This window comes from Ruditapes philippinarum, unplaced genomic scaffold (genome assembly GCF_026571515.1).
Source record: "Ruditapes philippinarum isolate M1 unplaced genomic scaffold, ASM2657151v2 ctg311_1_1_1_1, whole genome shotgun sequence".
NCBI lineage: Eukaryota > Metazoa > Mollusca > Bivalvia > Venerida > Veneridae > Ruditapes > Ruditapes philippinarum.
This window is the reverse complement of record NW_026864451.1, coordinates 270711-294217: the sequence shown is the minus strand read 5'-3', so window position 1 is coordinate 294217 and position 23507 is coordinate 270711. Positions and strand designations below refer to the sequence as shown.

At 30.9% G+C, this 23507-nt stretch overlaps 1 protein-coding gene across 29 annotated transcripts in view; it reads left to right on the top strand.

Annotated features, from left to right (window-relative positions):
- Positions 1-23507, top strand: part of LOC132725621 (uncharacterized) — a 164567-nt gene that overhangs the window by 10443 nt on the left and 130617 nt on the right. For 2 of the 29 annotated variants that reach the window (XM_060710771.1, XM_060710766.1), the window contains exon 1: positions 23263-23363. The exons of 25 other annotated variants lie outside the window; for them this stretch is intronic. The gene's annotated coding sequence lies outside the window, so the exon portion shown is untranslated. Of the gene's footprint in view, positions 1-23262; positions 23364-23507 lie in introns of those variants that run through there. 2 more of the 29 variants (XM_060710790.1, XM_060710795.1) reach the window with 2 other exon arrangements.

Here is a 23507-nt window from a genome sequence, read left to right as displayed (position 1 = left end):
AAACCGTAATACGTGCATTATGTAATACCTATATGCGTAAGTAAGCGTTTGCTTACTAAACAGTTTATAGTGTTATTGCATAATAATTATTATAACTTCACTATTTCAAAATACTTGTATTATTAAGGAAAACGTACCTGGTGCCAACCATTGTTTTCCGTGTGGGTTTGTTATGAGCTAACTTAATTAACTGTCGGTTATCTAACAGATGGAGGGCGGTGGTCCTTGAAGACAACTGTATAACACTTGGACCACTTGAACATGATATAATTAGCACACTTGTTCGTCCTAAATCGTTTTCCTTTTCTACTTGAATTTCAAGTAAGAAAGTATTGCACGATATTAATTACAAAACGCATATGAAAGGAAATGATGCGGTTATTTAAAATGTTATATATACGAGTCATTCATACATACCAAACATAACGATCTTCCTTGAATAAAATCTGCATTTTACATTATTGAATAATGTGACATAATAGTATAGGCCTATCTATTATGTGTTTAAATGCTAATTAAGGGTTTTATATATTAATCTTTTTCATTAAAATGATCGCATATGCCTATGTTTTATAATTTATGTTAAACTGCTAATTAAGGGTTTCAGGCCATAACCTTTTACTTTAAAATTGATCATATTTGAATGGTGACATTGTCCTTAGGAGAATTACCTGTCTATTTGCTGAAGGGTTGTCATGCTACAATTATGTAATATCCCCATAGAGAGAATCACCGACCTTCAGATAACCGACCTTCAGATAGCTTACTGAAAAGTTCAAGGGTGAAGGTCCAGTGCTTTTAAATAAGGAACCTTAACCACCTTGGCAGACAAATACAATGACGTTGGCTTTCACTGCCGAGTGGTTAGGGTTGCAAATTTCCAACTGCTTGCCGCTCAACGTTGTTGATACGAATCCTGACAGGGACATTATATTCTTTTATGTAAGGAAACTATCCCGCTAGCTCTTGGACATCAGTTGTTTTAGTGAGGTACACACACGTGACTGAAAGAAAGCAAGGATGGGCTTTGAAAGTCGCCACATGACCTTAAAGTCTCAGGGTTACTTTAAACACGACCTAAAAAGTGGAAAATTATATATTTCAGTTGAATGTTTGAACTAGTATTTATCAATTACTTTGACTTAATAGCACTAAGTCAGTTATACAAAATAATCTTAATGCTACCATTTCAACGGTCAAAACTACTGACATGCATGATTGAAAATAAATCTTGTTTGATTGAGAGAAAATGTTTACATATTTTTCTTCTTTCTTCTATTTTCATATGATGCCTCTTTGACTTTCAACTTTAGGTAAGTGACTCTTTTAAAAGTGTTGAAAAAATATATTAGTGCATACATGTATAAGGAAGCTCCGATTTATCATGTAGGGTTAGTAGTTGGTCATTTGCACAGAAATTGGCTATTTCTGGTCAGTTACCCAGCCAGAGAAGCCCGTTCGATGGATCGACCACTAATAACAAACACACAAATTTATTTAGAAGCGTATTTATCATGTCTTTAATAAGGTCCAATACTATGTTATTTTTCGATTTTTATATGAATACGTCATATGGAATAAAGGAAAACAAAATACGTACGTTAATGGTGTAAATGCTTTATTCAAATTTATATATATCATACATATCAAAACTGCAGTTAGATAATTTGCCAAAAAAATGAAGTCGTGCAAGTTTGAAATGAAACTGTAATTGCAGCGAATCAAACGATCAATATTGAAAATGAAACAGGTTTTACGATCCACCTTGCATCAAATAATAACAAATCATACCATGGGTTGTCAGTCAATTTTATACACCATTAAACTCTTAAAATCACTTTTTAAAAATATTTTATACATGTTCATTGCGTGCTTAAAAGCGTATCCGAATCAGATTGTATCAATTACTATTTCACTTTTTTGGTTGACATAATTACAGTTTTATAGTTATTTTATGTGAATATCGTTACATTACTACTCGCAATACATTAAAGAGAGAAAAAGCGAAAGCATTAGTATATGGTTATGATTGCAGTTAAAATTAACAAGTTTATTTCAGTCGAATAAGATGAAATAACATAAACATACCCTTTAAAATGTATTAATCTATTGTAGTCACATTTTTCTATTAGTATTTCAAATATTGATAAAACAATAGAAATGTTTCTTTTGGATATTCTTGTATCAAAATGCTGATAAAATTCTAAGTGATTTAGAATGAACATTTATATGATGATTAATGCTTTTTTGTTCTAGAACATTTTATTATCTGTTATAAAGATATATGTAATACCGGATCGAGCATGTATCTCACACTTGCCAACACATTCCATGTATAGTTCTTTCGTGATTTGTTGTTATATCTAATATTAAATACTATAAACGTAATCATTCTTAACATTACTAACTTTCCATAATAGACAACTTCCCTTTTATCTCTTTACCGGTTGAATTTGTGTTACGAATTTAAGAACAGCCTTTCAAAATGTCCCAGTCTCCAATATCAATTAAACTACCAAAGGTAAAGGGTCAGGTCACTCTGCATGACATTACATGCGGACATGGCTCTATAATGGTAGCAAATGCTAATCATTTTCGGTTAAAGCATGTAACGGAATAAAAACAATCAAAACCTCAAGAGATTTCTAGATATAAGTAATTTTGTGAAGCATGTTCATGTTTGTCCCAATGAAATATCCAAGACTAAACAAAGACTAAACAAAAAATTCATTAATGTATAACTGTACGTGCAAAAAGAACATTGCTATTCCTAGCCGCTTCAAAAACCTTTTAAAAGGGTTATCCTTCACTTTACTTGGAGTGTGTGTGTTATGTAAATAACGAACATCTCAAAATTATGAAGTCACGTACGAATTTACATGACAAACAATGGGAAAGATGAGATTCCCGCTTAAGTACAATGGGAAGACAAAAGAACAGATGCATTTATCACTTTATGAGACTATTAAGAATCAAAGTTAAATTAAATTGACGATGTTTGCTTTATGCAAGTCAGTTAACAAATATGTGCACCTTCCATTTCCATTTTGAGCATCTTAAGTAAGATTTTCAGGTGCACTTGCACAATAAGAAAATTTAAAGCAGCTGATAAGAAAGATGATAATTGCCCTAAAGAGCACTTGCAATACAAAAGGACCAAAGCATTTATAACTTTATATGGCCTTGTTGATTCACAGTTAAATGAAAATTCAGATACTTGCTTATGTTAGTCACTAGAAAGAAAAAACAAATTCAAAATAGACGAATCAAGTCACCGAATTTTTTATGAGGGGTATCACAATCGTATCAACTTGTCTGATGCATTTCAATCAAAACATGAATCAAATCGTAAAGGAATAGATATTATCAGTTGTGATAAATGTTTAGGTAAGGGACCGTGTCATGTACACCATACAATTTTGTAATTTAGTAGCTAGATAAAGGCTGATTATTAACGTATCTGATGACACCATTAAAATGTGATGGTTGTATGGTTCATGCGTAATTAATGACGGAAATTGAAACGTTTACTTGCAATAGAAAAATGTAGCTACTCGTTTATACAATATTTATCATGAGCGGGAATTAGTAGTATTAAATTGTCCTGTAAAGAACCAGGTTAAAAAGACATTATGTTTGAAGATTTACATAATATAAGGTAATCTCTGAAGTTGAAAATGATACATTAAGTAAAAGGCATATCATGTTTAGATAGTATAATGTGACAGCATGAGCTATTTAAAAAGAAATTAAGGATACATTTTGAATAAATTACTCATTCTTAAGTTGGGGAATTTCATTTGAACATATTATCGTTTCGTGCAATTGCAAGCTTTGCAGCGTTTTTATGAACCAAATAATTGTTACCCCAAATATTGAAGATTTGCGTGTTTAGAAAAAGATTTAATACATAATCTTATATTTATCATACTACGTTGTTGAACAACTAAAATGCTAGTCAGAATTGGAGAAACAACCATTTAAAATCACAAGACAGTATGCAGTTACCATTTTTATTGTACAAACAAGTTTTATCAAAAGCCCCTGTCAGAAGCTTTCACGAATGAAAGATAGTCTTTTTCACAATGTTTGACTTTTTCCTCCATGTGTAAAAGAGCTTCTGCAAAACATGTAAGTGAACATTGTACAAGAAAGACATGCATAATTTTTTGCCTGTTAACATTTTTATTATTCTTTAAAGAAACCCCAAAAAATCGAAATAGATATTAAAATTAGCACAATTTATACGGCCCTCAGAAATATGACGTTTTTCCATTAAAGCCGGTTTGAATATCAGCTAAATGAATGTAGCAAAGATAGTCATAATTGTAATGTTTATCCAGTTCGTAATTGAAATATTATGCTTTCAATCGTTTGTGATTATTGATTAGATTTTTCAGTAATTGTATGCATTTGCAATGAATTGATATATGAATATGAAACATGGTCAAGCTGAAAATGTTCATGAGTTGACTTTAACTGTTGTATTACAATAATGAAACGGGACCTATATGTTTTTTGTTTATTTGACTTTTCTCTTCAAACGTTAAACACTCGATTTAATTAAATTACGTATACATGTATCATTGCCTTGTGATAATGTTGAAATTCATCTTATTATAAAGGTCTGTTCACTATTTTAGTAATAAGATTGATCATAAAGCGATAACAATATCAAGATCAAAATGTGTCCCAGAAGGCTTTGCAAATTAATTTTAATGTCTTCCACTTCATAAATCGAAAGTGACAGACCGATAGCAGTGCAATTTCTATATAGACAATTGTAGTTACGTTTACATAGACCAAATTATAATAGCAATATTTCAGATAGGAAAGGAAATGCAACACGAAATCCGTTTTGAAAAGTAAGAAAAATAGTCGACATTGGAGAAAAATGTATCTTTGTATCTGATTTAAGATATTGCTGTTTATACAAAATATATAAATAGAGCTTAGAAGATATTATACACAGATATACAGCCGATAGAATCTTCATCGTTCATGAAACAAGCACCTCCCAGAGAGAATGATTTTAATGCTAGAAAGAACAGTCTGTTAACATGTATTTCTTACACTGTATTCTACTGTGTTTTCACCACATGCAATGGAAACAAATATGTACCATTGAATTCATCTTTTACTACATGTGGTGTAGGAGTAGAATTTGTATTTTAGAGAGATGAAAAAATGTACTGTCTTAGTCGAATTGATAAGAGTAGATAGAATGGGATGATAAATATGTAGTACAGGCATTGTTTTATGTTTCCTCTATAGCTTATCTGTTTCAACGAAAAAATTGAGCTGTTACGTTCGCTGACTCGTCATCGTCGTCGTGCAAAAATTTTAATTAACCCATTATTCAAACATTTTAATGTAATCATCATGTGGCTTGAAATACTTGCTTATTATTTCACGATGCAGTTGTTAGACAAGGGTCATACTTCTGAAAGCTATATTTTATGAGTTATGCCCCTTTTAACTTAGAATGTTAACATACGAGCTTTAACACCGCATGCGGCGCTCTTGTTAAGTGAATTCCATATTCTATTATCATCGTAAAATTGGTAATTATCCAGCAAACGATAAATGTCAATATCATCAAAATGAAGAACCCATATGTAAAGTAAGAAGACTGTCACAGAAATTTACAATAATCCAATAGATAAGATATACTTATTCAAACAATGATAAAGTAAAATACACAGTTTCTTAACTGACTTTTGATTATGTAATATGAAGTTGTTAACAAAAAAAAAATCTTTTTCTTATATTTGATAAAATTCAGCTTTTTCAATATTGCTGTCATCGTCGGAACCCAGGGTACTCATTTCGTGTCTGTATACGGTAAATAGCCTGAGTTACCGAGAATGTATTGCAGCATACTGGCTTAAATATTACTTAGATTTAATATACAAATATCATGTGCTTTGATATATTATTAATTTCCAACTATATAACTCGGTCATAAAGTTAGCTGTCGAAGTATTGACATAACTTTCTAATAAAGATAGATGTATAAAAAGACCGTATTGTTCAAAAGGTTAGACTTGTCTCAGCCACAAAAATACTTGAAAATGAAAACCACAATTGATTATTTTTTCATTCCGCTTTGCCCTCAATAAAAAACAAACTTTAATCTTATTAATCCAAAAGGCAGATTTTCACTTTACGCATCTCTAATTTTTAACAGTACTTCTTAAGTTACATTTCAAAATCTGCTTGCGTGTTTATTTCAGTTAAGCCTCTTAAATTGTACTATCGCGTGTGCTTAGTCGACAATTTCATTTCATGTTTAATTACCTTTCAATGTTTTGTCGGGATACATAATGCAAAAATGCACTATTTCTGTTTCATATTACAAGTAAAGTGTACAAAAAGCGAAAACGGTTTATTTTCTTTATAGCATTGATGTTTAAACTAGATAATGTCTCTTTAAACTTTCTTATTTTTAGACACAAAAACAGCGAAATATCATATTATATTTAAGCGGTATGAAAAGGTCAAAAAACAAGACCGCCCTTGTTCTATTTTTATCGAGCAGACGAGAAATGTAATTCGGTATGCTAATGTGTTCAATAACTGACATACCAATTAAAATTTATATGCAGTGGAGTTTTCCTTTTGATGTTTCCTTTTCAAAACATATACATTTGTTGGTTGGACAATTCATTCCAGTCTAGAACCTGCATCTTAAATTATTGTTTTCTATCTATAATGCCAAAAAAAATCTATTGGTATAAATTTTAAAATATAAAGTCTTTCGTAGTGTTTTTTCTTTTCTTTTTTTCTTTTTTTTTTAATAAATAAAGGCCGGGGGAAACGATTACGGTGTTAAAGAAAACCGTCGTCAGCAATTTTCAGTTAAGACACATTGAAACATTTATACTAATTAAAGAATGATTGTTGAGTAATGAATAATATTTTTGCTTCGTTTGGAATTGATACAAAGGTACAATAGATATAGGGTTAGCATTTTCAGTATCTTAGATCTTTCAATATGTTTTTTTTTTTTAATTAATTTGAAAAATAACAAGTGTCTTTAGTTATTCCCAACCTGCATTGCACACAGAACGTGTTGCACTAGTATGTAACTGGATTATTTGCGTTCGATTTGCGTTTCTTTGGAAACGGGTTTTTATGTACCAGAAATGCTTTGGATCACAGGAAATGGAAGGAAACTTTAACAAAAACAAAATATTTATATGTTTCCTGTCTATAGTCATACATGTTATAATTAGTGTTTTAGATGCATATAAAATGTTTATTTATGATCGACATGATGTGGTAATAAAAAATAATTGGTACATTTGTATAATCATTGCAGTGCCCTGTAAAGTATGATTGAAACAGGATAATTAAGTTGCTAATAAAGCCATGATAATAAAGATGTTATATTTTGTATGGATGTTTGTATAGTCAAAAAAAGATAAATGGAATTCCTAAAAAACATTCAAAATGAAAGTAATCCTTCAATAGCAATAAGAACAAAGCAAATAATAGAAAAAGAAAGATGCGGTTTGTTGACAAGAGATCATTAATTTTTGAATATCTTTCACGTCATCTCCCTAGCACCGGCTTCTACGATATTTTATCCAACATTGCTATTACTGCAAGTAAATTAGATCATGTTTTCATAATAAAATTGTATAGTGTGCTGCTGTTTTTATTTTCTATTCGCCAGATGTTAAATTTCTATTCACTAAAGAAATGCCCTCTACATTACGAAAAAGATAGCAACATTTTTTTTCTTAAACTTAATAACAACTTATGTTAGAGTTTCATCTTTTATTTCATACTAACAAAGGCAAGAAAAGTAGGCATGTGGATTATAAATGATAATTGGATACCTATTTTACATAAATATTTATGTTAACACAAATTTAAGCACATACAAACGCGAAATAGAATGTCTGACTGGTGTCTTCTTAAAAATAAACTTGTCACGAATGTCTACATGAAACAGAAACGATGATTGTAACTATCACGGAATTTTGCATCTAAAATACATCAAACCTGTACATTCTAGTTCATGAAAAAAATGACAAGGTTTTGGTTTCATTATATTTTTTATTATGAAGTTAAATTCATTATCAAATAAATTCCTGACAATAATTTCTATATAATTATTATACAGTATATACTAGTAAACATGCTATATAAAAGATACATATATACCGATACATAATATGTATCTATAAATATTGTTACAACTGTTTATACCGTTGCAATTGCATTTAATTGAATAGTAATCATCATAAATTGCGTTGTCTCAGCTCCAAGTATTCAAAAATAAAACCCGCAGAAAGTATGTATTATGATTCCAGCGCATTTAGCGTTGATAATTGAGTACCGCTCAAGCAGTTGCTAGGGGCAGTGATGGCTGTTGCACCTTTGCTCTACCCTCATGTACAGACTCAATCAAACCTGCATATACTTTTGTTGTGATTAATGCTTCCGAGAGATCACCTTTTCTCCAGATCTTTAGTCTTGCTATTCTTTGTCAATGTAAGCTGCTACATTCAAGAAATGAATATGATAGGATCGGGTCTATACACAAGGCATAAGTGTAGATTATCAAGAAACACCATTACCGCCATTAACATTGGAATTATAAAACTTTTCCATGAGGATTGAAAGGCCACCAACGTCAAATTACATTATAACTGACTGTTATTGCACGATGTCCTTCTGTGCGCCTGTGTATTTATTTGTCTAGTTAATATTGGTGCTACGTACTGATTACGTTGTTCTTTCATGTTAGTCTTTGCTCTTTTTTTATTTTAATTTGTTGTTTTCAAGACAAAACAAATATGCTTAGGTTGCGTTTTATAATATCAAACAAATGTTAAAGTGATTTATATCATGATAAAAATTAAACACTTAAAATTAGAGGAAGTATTTCACTATACTCCATAATGTGCCTTTTTTCCTTACAACTTGTCAATCTTTCCTCTAAGAGGTCAGACAAAAACTTCAACGTTAACAATGCATCATTAAGATACTTAAGTACTTAAGAGGGAAGTATAAATAATTATTTTAATATATACACATAATGTATATATATTGACCTATTTAGAGCAGAAAGACATTGTGACCTAGTCTCATAAAGGGGACATATAAAGGAGGTTGTTAACCTAAGACGTATTAAATAATACGAAATCAACCAACCTTGCTTAGATTTCACTTTATCAGATATAGAATTTGATTGGTATTCATATAGATTTATGGTGGTTATATAGTGGGATCAAATCGGTGATTTCCGTAACATAAGACGAATTGATCCAATTTGCAAATCTTGCAAAGTCACGACATGGTCCTGCCTCGCATCGAATTTACCATTTCAACATTATTAGAATTAACAGCAATTATAATTTATATTATCCTGTTGTTGTTGTTGATGATGATGATGTTATTATTGTTTCAATAAGAAAAATGGAATGCTTTAATACCGTTCAAAACGACAAACTATGTTGCAGACTCTGTTTGAGTACACCAGTTCTGTGCTTCACAGAACGTTGTTGTTAGTGCATACTACTGTCCATGTCCCCTCCCATTCACCGGCTTAAGCAGTCTATACTTTATAATAATGTGCGCGACTTCTACTGTGATTAAGATTGAATTTGAGTAGTCTATCGTCTGTAATGTTTTGTTACTCAACTACAAATTAACTTTATACTGAAGAAACCACAGCTTTCCGTTAGAATTCCACTAATCACATTCAAAAACGTTGTGCCTCAAATAAGCATAGATATTTCAAGAAAATCGAACTGGAAAAATTATATGAAGATTTTAAGAAAAGCAAAACATATAAAGTCAAGAAAATTATGTTATATGCGAAAAAATGGCTGATTTTGCAGTTTTTATCACCATATTTCTACATCGTGACTAACGCACTTAGGGCTATGGCTGCATATTTTGACCTCATTTTGGCAATTTATGTCAAGTGTTTGTAGCGTTTGCAACGAGTAAATTACTTTCTTTGTACAAAGCTATGATTGAACATCTTTATAGTAACACTCTTTTTGTGTTTAACGCATTTTTTGCGTTCTTAACGTTTTTTTCCTTTTGATGATATGTGGCACCAATATTTTCACAAAGCATTTATAAAATTCGTACGCTTTGAACTCAAGTCCTGCATTAAATGTTCTTTGTAACATCAACTTGACTGTCTTATCTGAAATAGAATGCAAGCAATGCATAAAAAGGCTTAAAAGAAACATAAAAATAAGCTTTGTTCTTCATGCAGCCTTTAATCAGAATTGCTTTGTCTAGTTTTTGTCTAGATTTTATACTAAATCTTGATATAAGCGTTTCGCATATGCACTAAATGAAAGAAAGTTGGTGATTAAAGTGAAACATTGAGGCGTTCTATGAAAGAAACAGATGCATTTGCTGTTATTATACTCCAATAAATGCTGAGAACTAGAATTTCTATTTATGAGAGGTATTTGGTTAAAGTAGCATTGTGCACAAAGAGAACTTAGATAATTGTAAGGTATAAAGGAATGCTGATAATATTATGATAATCAATAGCTTGCTTATATCTGGAACGACAAATATTAATACTCAGCACAATTTGATTCAGCAAAACAAAAATGGATACAAAGGTCACGAAATGAGAACACCGTGCACGAAACCCAGTCCCAAATAAGTCAAACTAGACAAGACAGTATCAAGCATTTATTTTAATATGTTCTTGAATTGACCTTCAATGATTTATTTGTGGCGGAATGGCATCAGAATTGTAGCCACGGTTTAACCCTCCTAAGAGGGTACATAATTGATTCAAATTACTAAAATCTACGTATCTTGTAGCCGCAGCAGGTGAAGTGATATTGATCCCTGGAGTTGCTTTACGTTTGTAAGACCCGAGGTTAGCCTGCATCATTTTTTGCTGTTTCGGCGCCATATGCCCTAAATTGTGTTAGTGCGCCGTAAAACCAAACAAAGCAAAAATAGAAACATTTATTATTTGTTTAATTAATAATCGTTATATATTTTCCATTCTAAAACTAATATCATAGATAAAAACGCTTGACTGATTTCTCTTGCTGGATTAATTTAAATTGAAATGCTTTATTTATCAATTTTTCTTACGTTTTTTACATGATTTGTAGTAATCAAGTATCATAATCATATGAGCCGCGTCATGACAAAACCAACATAATGGGTTTGCGACCAGCATGGATCCAGACCAGCCTGCGCATCCGCGCAGTCTGATCAGGATCCATGCTGTTCGCGTACAAACCCTATTACAAGAAGAGAAACTGATAGCGAACAGCATGGATCCTGATCAGACTGCGCGGATGCGCAGGCTGGTCTGGATCAATGCTGGTCGCAAACCCATTATGTTGGTTTTGTCGTGACGCGGCTCATATGATATTCATACTATATAATACATAAGTCAAAATACATTTATACCACTTTATTTTATTTTAACCACTTACGAACAACTGCTATTTATCAAGTGTGTGTGAAATATATATTAATATTATATATATATTATTAAGTGGCTAACCTTTAACTTGCTTTTAATTAAAATGGCAAAGGTTGGCGTTATCAATTAATAAAAAATCTTTGATTCCCGAAGCAAATGAAGATTACATAGATATGGATCATGATAATTTTACAACTTTTCTATACTGACAGATTTCATAATAAATCAAAATAAAATATAATAAATGATATCATTTGTGAATGATGTCAAAACAGTAAGTATGTAATAAATCAAATGGTAACATAGTAAAATTGTAGTTTGATTCACTCGTAAAATGTCGTGTAAATTAAGAGGGAAGAAAAGTGTATTTTTTTTAACAAAATGACATATGTCTTAGAGTTATACGTTACAAAAATGACATACTATTTAGAGTAATACGTTAAAACTGGCATATTATTTAGAGTAACATGTTACAAAAATGGCATACTATTTAGAGTAATACGTTAAAAATGGCATATGATTTAGAGTAACATGTTACAAAAATGACAAACTATCTAGAGTAATACCTTACAAAATGGCATATTATTTAGAGTAATACGTTAAAACTGGCACATTATTTAGAGTAATACGTTAAAACTGGCATATGATTTAGAGTAACATGTTACAAAAATGACATACTATCTAGAGTAATACCTTACAAAATGGCATATTATTTAGAGTAATACGTTAAAAATGGCACATTATTTAGAGTAATACGTTAAAACTGGCATATTATTTAGAGTAACATGTTACAAAAATGACATACTATTTAGAGTAATACGTTAAAAATGGCATATGATTTAGAGTAACATGTTACAAAAATGACATACTATCTAGAGTAATACCTTACAAAATGGCATATTATTTAGAGTAATACGTTAAAACTGGCACATTATTTAGAGTAATACGTTAAAACTGGCATATGATTTTAGTAACATGTTACAAAAATGACATACTATCTAGAGTAATACCTTACAAAATGGCATATTATTTAGAGTAATACGTTAAAAATGGCACATTATTTAGAGTAATACGTTAAAACTGGCATATGATTTAGAGTAACATGTTACAAAAATGACATACTATCTAGAGTAATACCTTACAAAATGGCATATTATTTAGAGTAATACGTTAAAACTGGCATATGATTTAGAGTAACATGTTACAAAAATGACATACTATCTAGAGTAATACCTTACAAAATGGCATATTATTTAGAGTAATACGTTAAAACTGGCATATGATTTAGAGTAACATGTTACAAAATGGCATACTATTTAGAGTAATACGTTACCAAAATGGCATACAATTTATAGTAATACGTAAAAAGAAGCAAAATATAATGAAGTATCACGATTCTTTAAATAGCTCGCCTGAAAAATGTCTTAAATATCATATGCTTGGAATAGGCCTAAAATATCATGCCTGAAGAATGCCTTAGATATCATGCCTGGAATATGTCCGAGGTGCCATAACTGAAATATGTCTGAAATATTATGCCTGGAATATACATGGGCTATCATGTCGAATACATGCCTCAAATATCATTCCAGAAACATGCCTGAGCTATGCCTGAGTTATCAGAGTTATCATGCCTGAAATATGCCTCAAATCATGCCTGACGTATGTCTGAGATATCATGCAAATATACATCAAATGTTATTACTGAAATATGTGTCATTATCATGCCTTAAATATGCCTCAAATAGTATGTCTGAAAAATGCCTCTTATATCATGCCTGATTTCTGAACTTTCGTGCCTGAAATATGGCTCAATTATCATTTCGTTTCTAACAATATTTTAACAATACATTAAATCGTTTGTAAATCATTTATTACCAGATTGTAGAAAAGATGTATACGGATTTATTAGTTTAAAAAAGGCATTTAATTTATTTAAAACATTTTTCTAATTTGAATATAGATATTTCTATTCAAAATATACCTCTCTCTACTTGGTTAAAATAATACCGACATATTACGCATGTATATTACAAAGCATTTTTTTCGCAACAGTGCAGCGATTCAAACTAACACGTTAAATTTTACTTTAATGCAGAATAAAATTATCTTGTTAATATCAAAGTTTGTAGTAAATCTTGTTTTAAAAAAAACCCTCAAGTTTCATGCAAGAAGTAGCTGAAAAAAATGTCATAAATTCTAAACAGATTTGTACAGGCTCCTTACCGATGTCACTAAAATGGTATTTAACATTCCAATTACCTGAAACCGTATCTTTTGCGACATCCTACACACCACGGTAAGCGTCACTTAAGATGTCGTAAAGTAGAATGTTGTCGTCAAAAAAGGTAATTAATATGTTTAATACGCGATAAAAATGTTTAATCTATTAAGTTGTTCAAGTTCGAAAATTAATGCGCGTGAAAATATTTGTAAAGCATCTTTTTAGTTTTTTATTTGCATTCTCGTTTCTGCATTATAATTATTCTCTATTTTTTATCAAAGTAAATCATTATATATTTTAACACACAATTTGTCGTCATTTTAAGCGTAATGAAAATGTATATTTGATATCAACTCTCGTGTTTCAAAGCGGTAGAATCTAAAACACGTTAGTAGTAACGAACACGTCGGACTTTCAATCTAAGGATCGCTGGCCGCGTGGGTTCAAACCCCTACATGTACAGCGGCAAGGCATTTTTGTTCCTTGAAAATGACACTTTACACACATTACTTGGGTCTGGTTTCGATTCAGGAGTGGATTTGAGAGTGTGTCTATAAGCTTATAGCTTCCTACACAGGTCGAACTAAAGTAAAGTATGTAAATTAAATATACGTTTTATAAAGAAATTCAGCATCTCTTAACGCATGCGCATGTACTCTATGTGACATCTATGGCTGCCTGATTGAATGTGTTGGAACGAGACCCATTGGAAAAAGTGTAAACCATATTTAAACAATTGAGATTGCATTAGGTAGTTTACAATATAAACATTAGGTCAATAACTCAAAATAATTATTAGTACAACCGTATTTGTGCAACACAAGGTTGACAAAAGTCCAACTTAAAAGTACAGTGAACGGAAAACACTAGTACTTGAATACTTTGAAAGTTAAACAACATTGTAGTTTTTTTTCTGGTAGGAAATTAAATTTTATTTTTAAACACATGTTATGTAACCTGGTATAATTTAACACCTTTGGATGATATGTTAACTGACATAAAGAAAATAAATTACTTATTGTTTGTTATGGTAATTTGACAAATAGATGTCAGCCCATACATGTCAGGTTGTCGTCTGCTTACATTGTCTTCTTTAACATCGTGAGCGCTAAGGGTGGCAATGTAAGAGATGTGCAGCTAAAGAAGTGACAAACAATCATGCATACGTTATACTTTCAGCTGCCAAATTTATGAACTAGCAAAGGATTGCTTCAAATCGGATAGCGTTTCTTTACGGTCATTGCATATAATTGCAGTACATGTAATTTAAAACGCCCAAAACACGATACACATACAAAGGAAGAACGAAGATTAAAACTGCAAAAGTACGAAATTCTATAATTTTTATTTTCGTGTTTTCGTCATTATGTTTCATTGTTTTCGTCATCGTACTTTCGCAATTACGTCATCAATCTTTCGCGTATACTTCAGCGTATTTTTGTGGTTCCGTGTTTACGCGTTTTCATCTAACTTCATTTTTAGGCGATGTCTCTAACGTTACAGCGGGAAATATTTCATCGATATATTGTAAAAAAGGATGCCTCCTTTTATTATCAAAACCAACAAGCAGACGACGTTGTAGAATGTATGTTTCATTGATAATGTTAAAATATATGCATTAATGCTAAAATATATGCATGAGGGAAAAATGAGGACATATACGTGATGATTTCCGACGCTTCGCCTTGGTTTTCTAAATTGATTGCGATTACCGCCTCCTGTCTGCATAATTACATTCTATCATTAAATAAATACTTTACGGGGATATTTCCTTGTCAAGTAAACAGTTATGATATAAATCATAAACTGCATATAAAGTGCAAAGTCGGAATACATTAAGTTTAACATAAAATCCTTTTCTATACAAACAAAATATTGTGTTTTGTTTTATGTCATAATCAGTCGAGAAATGTAATTAATTTTAATTTAAAATAGTTAGTTGATTTATGTAACTTTGATTGTAAAGAAGAAGAAAACTTTTAGCTCTCTTGCTTTTGCCACTTTCCGTTGTTTTTCTTGCGTTTGCTCGATCCGTCGTTGGGGTGGGGGTTGTGGGAGGTAAATTTTACCAACTCGTACTAGTGTCATAGTCATGCCTATTACCATGTCATTGACCCTATAACGGCTCGAACTCAACACTTACAAAACAACTGGAAAACTAAGCCTAAATTCAAGTTTTATATTTACTTGTTAAAAGAATGTAGGTATTTTATTTGCTTATTTACCACAACGTTATCAGAGGATTCCTAATAAAACTGTGAATTTAAAAAAATATATCCTTATGACCATATATCACACCGCTGAAAGAGTAGGCTCGGACCAACACGGCGACACCTCCCAGTGGTAAAGCATAATCATGTTTCAGTCGAATACCCATCTTCTGATATAGATACCTTACGCAAATATCAACGTAAAAAACCACTACGACAGTGATTTATGTGATATTTAATGTGTTTTTAACACGATAACATAAATAGCCCAACCTTTTTAGCAAATCGTCAATTTTTGTCGCAGTCAACATATATGATTTGATATTACAAATGATGTAATAATAAAAGGCTCTAATATTAATTTTTATGTAAATTTTAAAATAATGAATTGATATTGTTAAAAAATTCATTATAAAGAGCCTGCATCAAACTGACAAATTAGATTTAAAATACAAAATGACTTTGACGATTATAAAGCACGCTAACATTAGACAAAGTTTATAGGGCTAAATTTTACTCGTTATGATTTTCCAATCAAATGAGGCTTGGATAAATTCAATCACATTCGGTACTAGCAGGAAAACGGATAAAAGTAAGAAGTGGCTTAGCTATTATAAGATAGATAAGCTATTATTAAAGATAATAGTGCAGCAAATTTTCCCAAGAGACCGTTAAAATGTATGATTTTTTCTTATAATTATGTTTTTACCATAAATTGAAACTTTGTTAAATTGAAAATGGGTGCCATTAGTTGTTTGAAATCAGATGACAGATGGTTTGCATTTTATGAGGTAAAATAACATTTATCTTTACCCGAAAAAAGGGAATATTTGACGTCTTACTAACATGTAATTCTTTCTATTTTCATATGATGCGTTTTACCCACTCATTGCTGCATATTTAGGTAAGTCATTTATATTGTAATATTTATTTTGTATTATCAAGTGGTTATGTCAAAAAACGAAATTCTGATATATACATGAATTTAGACACTCTTGCTGGAGAAACCGAATGTCTTTTAAAGGTCCATTATGTCTCAGGAATGCTTTTATTTCTCAAAAGATTTTTTAATCTTGGTTTACTTTTATAATATCCAAAAAGTTACTCATTGGCCAATTACATGAACCATCTTTGTGTTGCTTTTTGCAATAAGTACAGTTATAATGACTAAGTATTTTATATGGAAGTCAAAATACTATCTTGTTTAAATTTGCTTCTTTAATGACATACTGTTTAACATTTATCGCTACTTTCTTCAGGTAATAAGCATCTAACATTCTCTAAATCCATTATTTGAACATTACAAAATGCATCTTTGCCCTTTCTTAAGTAGTAAATATTTATTTATTCCTGAAGCATAATATGCCTTTAAGATACAAACACAAAGGTAAGAAAACAAAAGACAGGTCTTTTTTTGTCTTTTGAAATCATAAAAAACTTCTTCCAGTAAAGGAACTTGCCTTATATCGAGTCCCCTCCTTAAATTAGATGTTTCAGACTTTGCTGTCATGCTAAATTATGTAACAAAACGCAAGGTTTATACATATACAATTATGTCATTAATATCACTACAGTGAGTAAGCGTTATATATTAATCTATACACTTAAAAAGTTTGAAAATGATATTGCATTCTTCTATGTATAGAAGGTGGTATTAATGACATTTTAATATGGGGATATGTATAAAGTTCAATGCTGAAAATGTAACTTTATGTTTGCTTGTTGGATCTAAGACAAGTAGTGTCAAAAAATTTACTAATAGTAAATTCTTGTAGATGTTTGTTATTAAGGGGATAGGACCGTTTCTAAGGAATGTTTCTCTGTCAGTGTTTCTGAGAAGGTATATTGTAATGAAGCGGAACAAATATAAATTGGCAATATTCTTACTGATAGTATAAGCTACCTCGAACAGTTGCTTTTTACTGAATGCTTGTTGAAGGAGATGAAGGACATACACATTCACTTATTAATAGCAAATGTGTTTATTGTATAAAAATTATCAATCGTTTGAAAACCTGGCCCAGTGTATGGATTTTGAGAGGGGGTCGATGACCCAGATTTTACCTTCCGCCTGTCCCCGAATCGCCTCACGCGTTTTTGCTCGTGTAAAAAAGCGAGAGTGACTTTAACGTCGGGGATTTTGCGGGGCTATTACTATTAAACCTTTCCAACAGTCCGTGCCTTTGTGGTGTCTTTGTTTTTTTTTTTCAGTTCGGGCTCCTTTTCGGATGTATGTAAGCAAAAGTCGCAAATAACTGTTGCATAACATTATACATTGATCTTTTTTGGAGGGTGGATTCCCTAGTTAAAACCTTTTCATTTTTTTCAGTAACAATCTTTTTTGTTTAGTTTTCTATACCCATCATAAATTTAAAGATACTTCAAAGAAATAAATGGTAGATAATCAATCAATCTATCATTAAAAATAAGAAAAAATACTTGACGCGACGCTTTTACAAAATAATATTTATCAAGTTATCTTTATGTTTGCAATGAATTTGTGATTTACAGTGAACAGAAGGCTATTATTAAACCTCAAATGAGTTCATCAGAGGGAACGCCTCGATAGCGTTTATATATAGATTATAATAATCAAACATTCGGAACATCCCGTCAATTATTCAATAATTCTTTTATCCGAAGATTGTCGGAAAGGTCCGAAAAGTTGCGATTATTTACCAGAAAAAGAATTTATTTTATATGCTTCCTGTAGGGAGGATAATGGTTTTATATTAGTATGAAAAATATTATCAAGGTCGTTGAACTTTGTTGAGTGTGGGAGGTAAAGAAATATAATATTCTATGTTCCAGTGATTTTTGTTGTTAATAAGCGGCAGATAAATGGATATAAAGTTTGAGCCTTGTTTTCCGTAAGTGTCCTATATTGTAAGGATAACAATACCGTACCAAAAACCGTATTTTGAAGAAATTTGAAATTAAATGAAATAAAATAATATAATTAATGTGTGCGTATTTTATATAATAAATTGATGGATTTTCTTTATACTTTAACGTAAGGCACTTTATCTGATGTTTTAAGGTGATCATGCATTTAAACAGGGTTTTTCAAATAGTTAGACCTGATTAATAAGCTGTATCCATAGACCAAATTGTCCTTAAACTAATGAATGCCCGACAGTTCACTCAAGATTTTTAAACAATCACTTTCAATGCCAGCAGATTAAAAGTTAATAAACTGGTGGTTTGCACATAATCTATTATTATCTTGTATGCGAGCCGCCATATTGAATTTTTCTTATCAAATAATGACGTCACAACTGCACGTGACAAAATTTTACTCGAGAACTGTAGAAAGTTGATAAGAACGACAATACTTCATGAAACCGGTGAGTAAGGGTAGTACATTTTCCTAAAATATTCGACTACCTCCCTCTTTTAAAAGAGAAGTTAAAATATCGTATTGGACTCTTGCGTGATTTTCAATTTAATCTGTTTCAAATCTTACAATTGCGTGTGGTTAGAAGATAAATTGACATGCCCAATTACCTTTCAGTTTTTGCCAGATTTCACACAAAAGCTACCTAGCTGCATAATGATATACGTTGCTACAAATTTAATGAAAGGTCCCTTTTTTCATGAATGAGACATTTGTCGAAACGAGACAAGTATAAAGTTTCTCTCTGAATTTCAGACCTTGAATAGATGATGTATCAAATTGTTAAATAGTCTAAATGCAGAATAAATTGACATAAATACATAAAGACCACCATAGCTTATTTGAAATTCTACGATATATTATATTTGAAAATGAAGATAACGATCATCTGAATCAAAAATAATACTGCATTTCCTGTAAAAATCCTGATTGGATTTTTTTCAATATTTGAAAACGAATATTATTACTAAAAGAAAGATATTATCGGAATCAAAACTAATACTGCTTTTCCTGTAAACATTAGCTCGAGAAAAGTTATCTTAGATTTTTTAAGGTAAAAATGCTATGTCAGAGCAAACATTTAACTTGTAACTTAAAGTATCAAATTAGAATCAAGGATATAATTATTCCTACACTAACCCCCTCTTAGCATTTTCATATTATGTCAGATTTTGTAAGCATTCTTTGCGATAAAAATGATTCATTTCTGGTGAATAGATAGATATAATATATAAAACAAACTTGTGGTATCTTCTTTGATATCTTCTTTATATTAATATCATTGAAAGAACTTAAGACATAATGTGAATCAGAGGCTCAAAGAGTTATATATTAATATCTTTAACAGAAGATAAGTATTCAGGAAAGTCTGAAGAAAATGCGTTATTTTGTATATATTTTGGGAAGAAAAATGCGATAATTTATTCACATATGTGGTCTTATATATTTGCAAGCATTATAATGATAACACCTAACAGCCTTAAGGTGATAACAACAAACAACATGAATATGATAACAACAAACAGTATTAAGAGATACAACGTAACATCACTCAGAATTCATATTATATAACGTTACACTCAGAATTCAGATGATACAACGTAACACACTAAGCATTAATATGATTCCACGTCACACCATTCAGCATTAATATGATACAACGTACCACCACTCAGCATTAATATGATACAACGTAACACCACTCAGCATTAATATGATACAACGTAACATCACTCAGCATTAATATGATACAACGTAACACCACTCGGAATTAATATGATACAACGTATCACTACTCGGCAGTTATATGATACAATTTAACACCACTCAGCATTAATATGATACAACGTAACACCACTCAGCATTAATATGATACAACACTACACCACTCAGCATTGATATGATACAACGTAACACCATTCAGCATTAATATGATACAACGTAACATCACTCAGCATTAATATGATACAACGTAACACCACTCAGCATTAATATGATACAACGTAACACCATTCAGCATTAATATGATACATCGATTCAGATGATACAACGTAACACCACTCAGTACTAAAAAGATACGACGAAACATCATTTAGAATTAAGATAATACAGCGTTATACGATACAGCATCAATGTAATTCAACGCGACACCACAGAGCATTAATATGATACAACGTAACACCACTCAGCATTAATATGATACAACGTAACACCACTCAGCATTAATATGATACAACGTTACACCATTCAGCATTAATATGATACAACGTACCACCACTCAGCATTAATATGATACAACGTAACACCACTCAGCATTAATATGAAACAACGTAACACCATTCAGCATTAATATGATACAACGTAACACCACTCAGCATTCAGATGATACAACGTGACACCATTCAGCATTAAAATGATACAACGTAACACCACTCAGCATTTATATGAAACAACCTAACATCATTCAACATTAAGATGATACAACGTAACACCACTCAGCATTAATATCAAACAACATAACAACATTCAGTATAAAGATGATACAACGTAACACCAATAATATTATTTTTCCTTCCTTGAAAAAATAACATAACATATAAACATGTCATTAGTAAATCATCGAAACAATGTATAAAGATTCATTAGTAATAATATGCATGTATAAGCAAATAATAACCCTTATAAAACTACTTTAATCATCTGACGACTGTAGGTCTGGAGAAAAGAAACAAATGAAGCTAGGTGTTTAAAGTTACCTATTAAAGTGATACATTTTCAGATGAGGAGTAGAAAAGTAACTGATCCTACGCGTAAAGTGTTTATGTCTGGTGTGGCTATTTAAGGCGCATTAATGAAAACAAAATGAATCCGATTTTTTATCGGATAGTAACACGTACTCTGACAGCTTGGGTGATATGAGATCTCACAAGTATGTTGTAACGTGACACGGTCTATGTCACATTTTACTGTTGTGACATATCGTGCAAGGTTAGAAAAACTTATCAATACAATTAGGCGTTTTTTTCGATTATTTTTTTCACATAAAAATGACATGTTTTTAAGTGATTAACAAATAATGTCATGTTTAAAAGCACACCTAGATTTAGATTATATTTGATTTGTGTGACCCTTTTGACAATAAAGTAAATAAAATTGACTCTGACATGCATTAAATATATGAGATAACTTGTTGAAATTAGGTAATAAAAATTTATTTTTGGATATTTTCAAATTAATTCAAATAAAGCATTTTAGATAGAAAATATTTTAAGATATGAATAAAATCCTGCGATATTATGGTTTTGAGCTTTGGTAGTTCGAATAAAATCGTATTGTGAAAAAAATGTAAGTATTAATTTATGCCATGTTCTTCTTTTGGTTAGAAATTCTTTATTTACTCACATTTTTGAATTGGGTAATGCTAATTGAAAAACTTTTATTTATACCAAAACAACTTACATCATCTGTGAAAAGAAATAGAAATTCTCAAAACACCATAATTATAGTGAATTAGTATTTTATATGGAAGTGAAAATACTACTTTGTTTACATTTTGCTTTTTTTAAAAAAATACTTTTATGAACTACACCAATAAAATCATGTGCCTTTAAAATTCCCTTAGTAAATCTTAAACTAACGTCAACTCTGATATGTAGCTCATTATTATTTTGGGAATATACTTTGTCTTCAATGAATCAATGAAGTGCATTTTGAAATAATCTGAATAATGAATAACCTAACTATTACAAGTACAAAAAACTAGTACGTCCATCTCGTATTACGTTTATGTCAAGTGTCCACTTAAAACGGACAAAGGGGCACTTACACCGTAAAATGCACGCCTCAAATGTTTGAGTCGTGTGTAATGAATTATCTTTCTATCAATCAATAAGATTATGAAATGGTAGGATCTCACATCTGTATCAACTTTTTTATTTGATTAATAATTTAAAAAAACAAACAACAACTATAAAATCAATTATAATTATTTCGTTAAAATAAAATATGGATTCTTTTAAACGAAATATTTTCATTTCGTTTAGATGAAATAAAATACATGTGCCAAGATGGCGAAAAATAAATGTTTAAATATACAAGATACAAACACTCTGACCAAGCATTGTATCCCATTCTCTGACCATGTTATGAGTTTGGTAGCATTTTTGCAATAAAAGGCTTATTGTTTTTTTTAACGATTATGACCCTAATAAAAGACACATACCGCTCTAAACTTTTGTGCATCTTCAAGTAGTGCTTTTGGCACGAGATGGTATTGCGACAAAAATATCTTACTACTTAATTCATATATTATTGAAATCAAATATTATATCTTTGATTCATTCAGTCTTTAAAGAACAAAGACACTTTAACACATGTGCCCATTGTGAAGAGCTCTTGAGAAACTGAACCTATGTAGGTGTCGCCTGCATATGATGTTTTTTGTAACAGCATTCCTGTGGTTTGGAGTGCGTGCACCACTGAAGGCAATACTCACAGCAAGCTCATTCATTTCAAAAGTTCTTATTGAGCAAAGTTCTTTTATTAGCGGATCTGTGTTTTTTTTCTGAATCCAAAGAATAATTCTTCGTTTGAAAGGTATGTTTCTTTCCTTCTATAATATTTGGTGTAATACATAAAATTCTGTAGTTGTTTTTTAGCAGATACTCGTTTTTCTGATGTTAAATCTCTGTCTGTTGTTGATTTAAATTCGATTCCCTGTCTAGGAGATGTAACGTAATG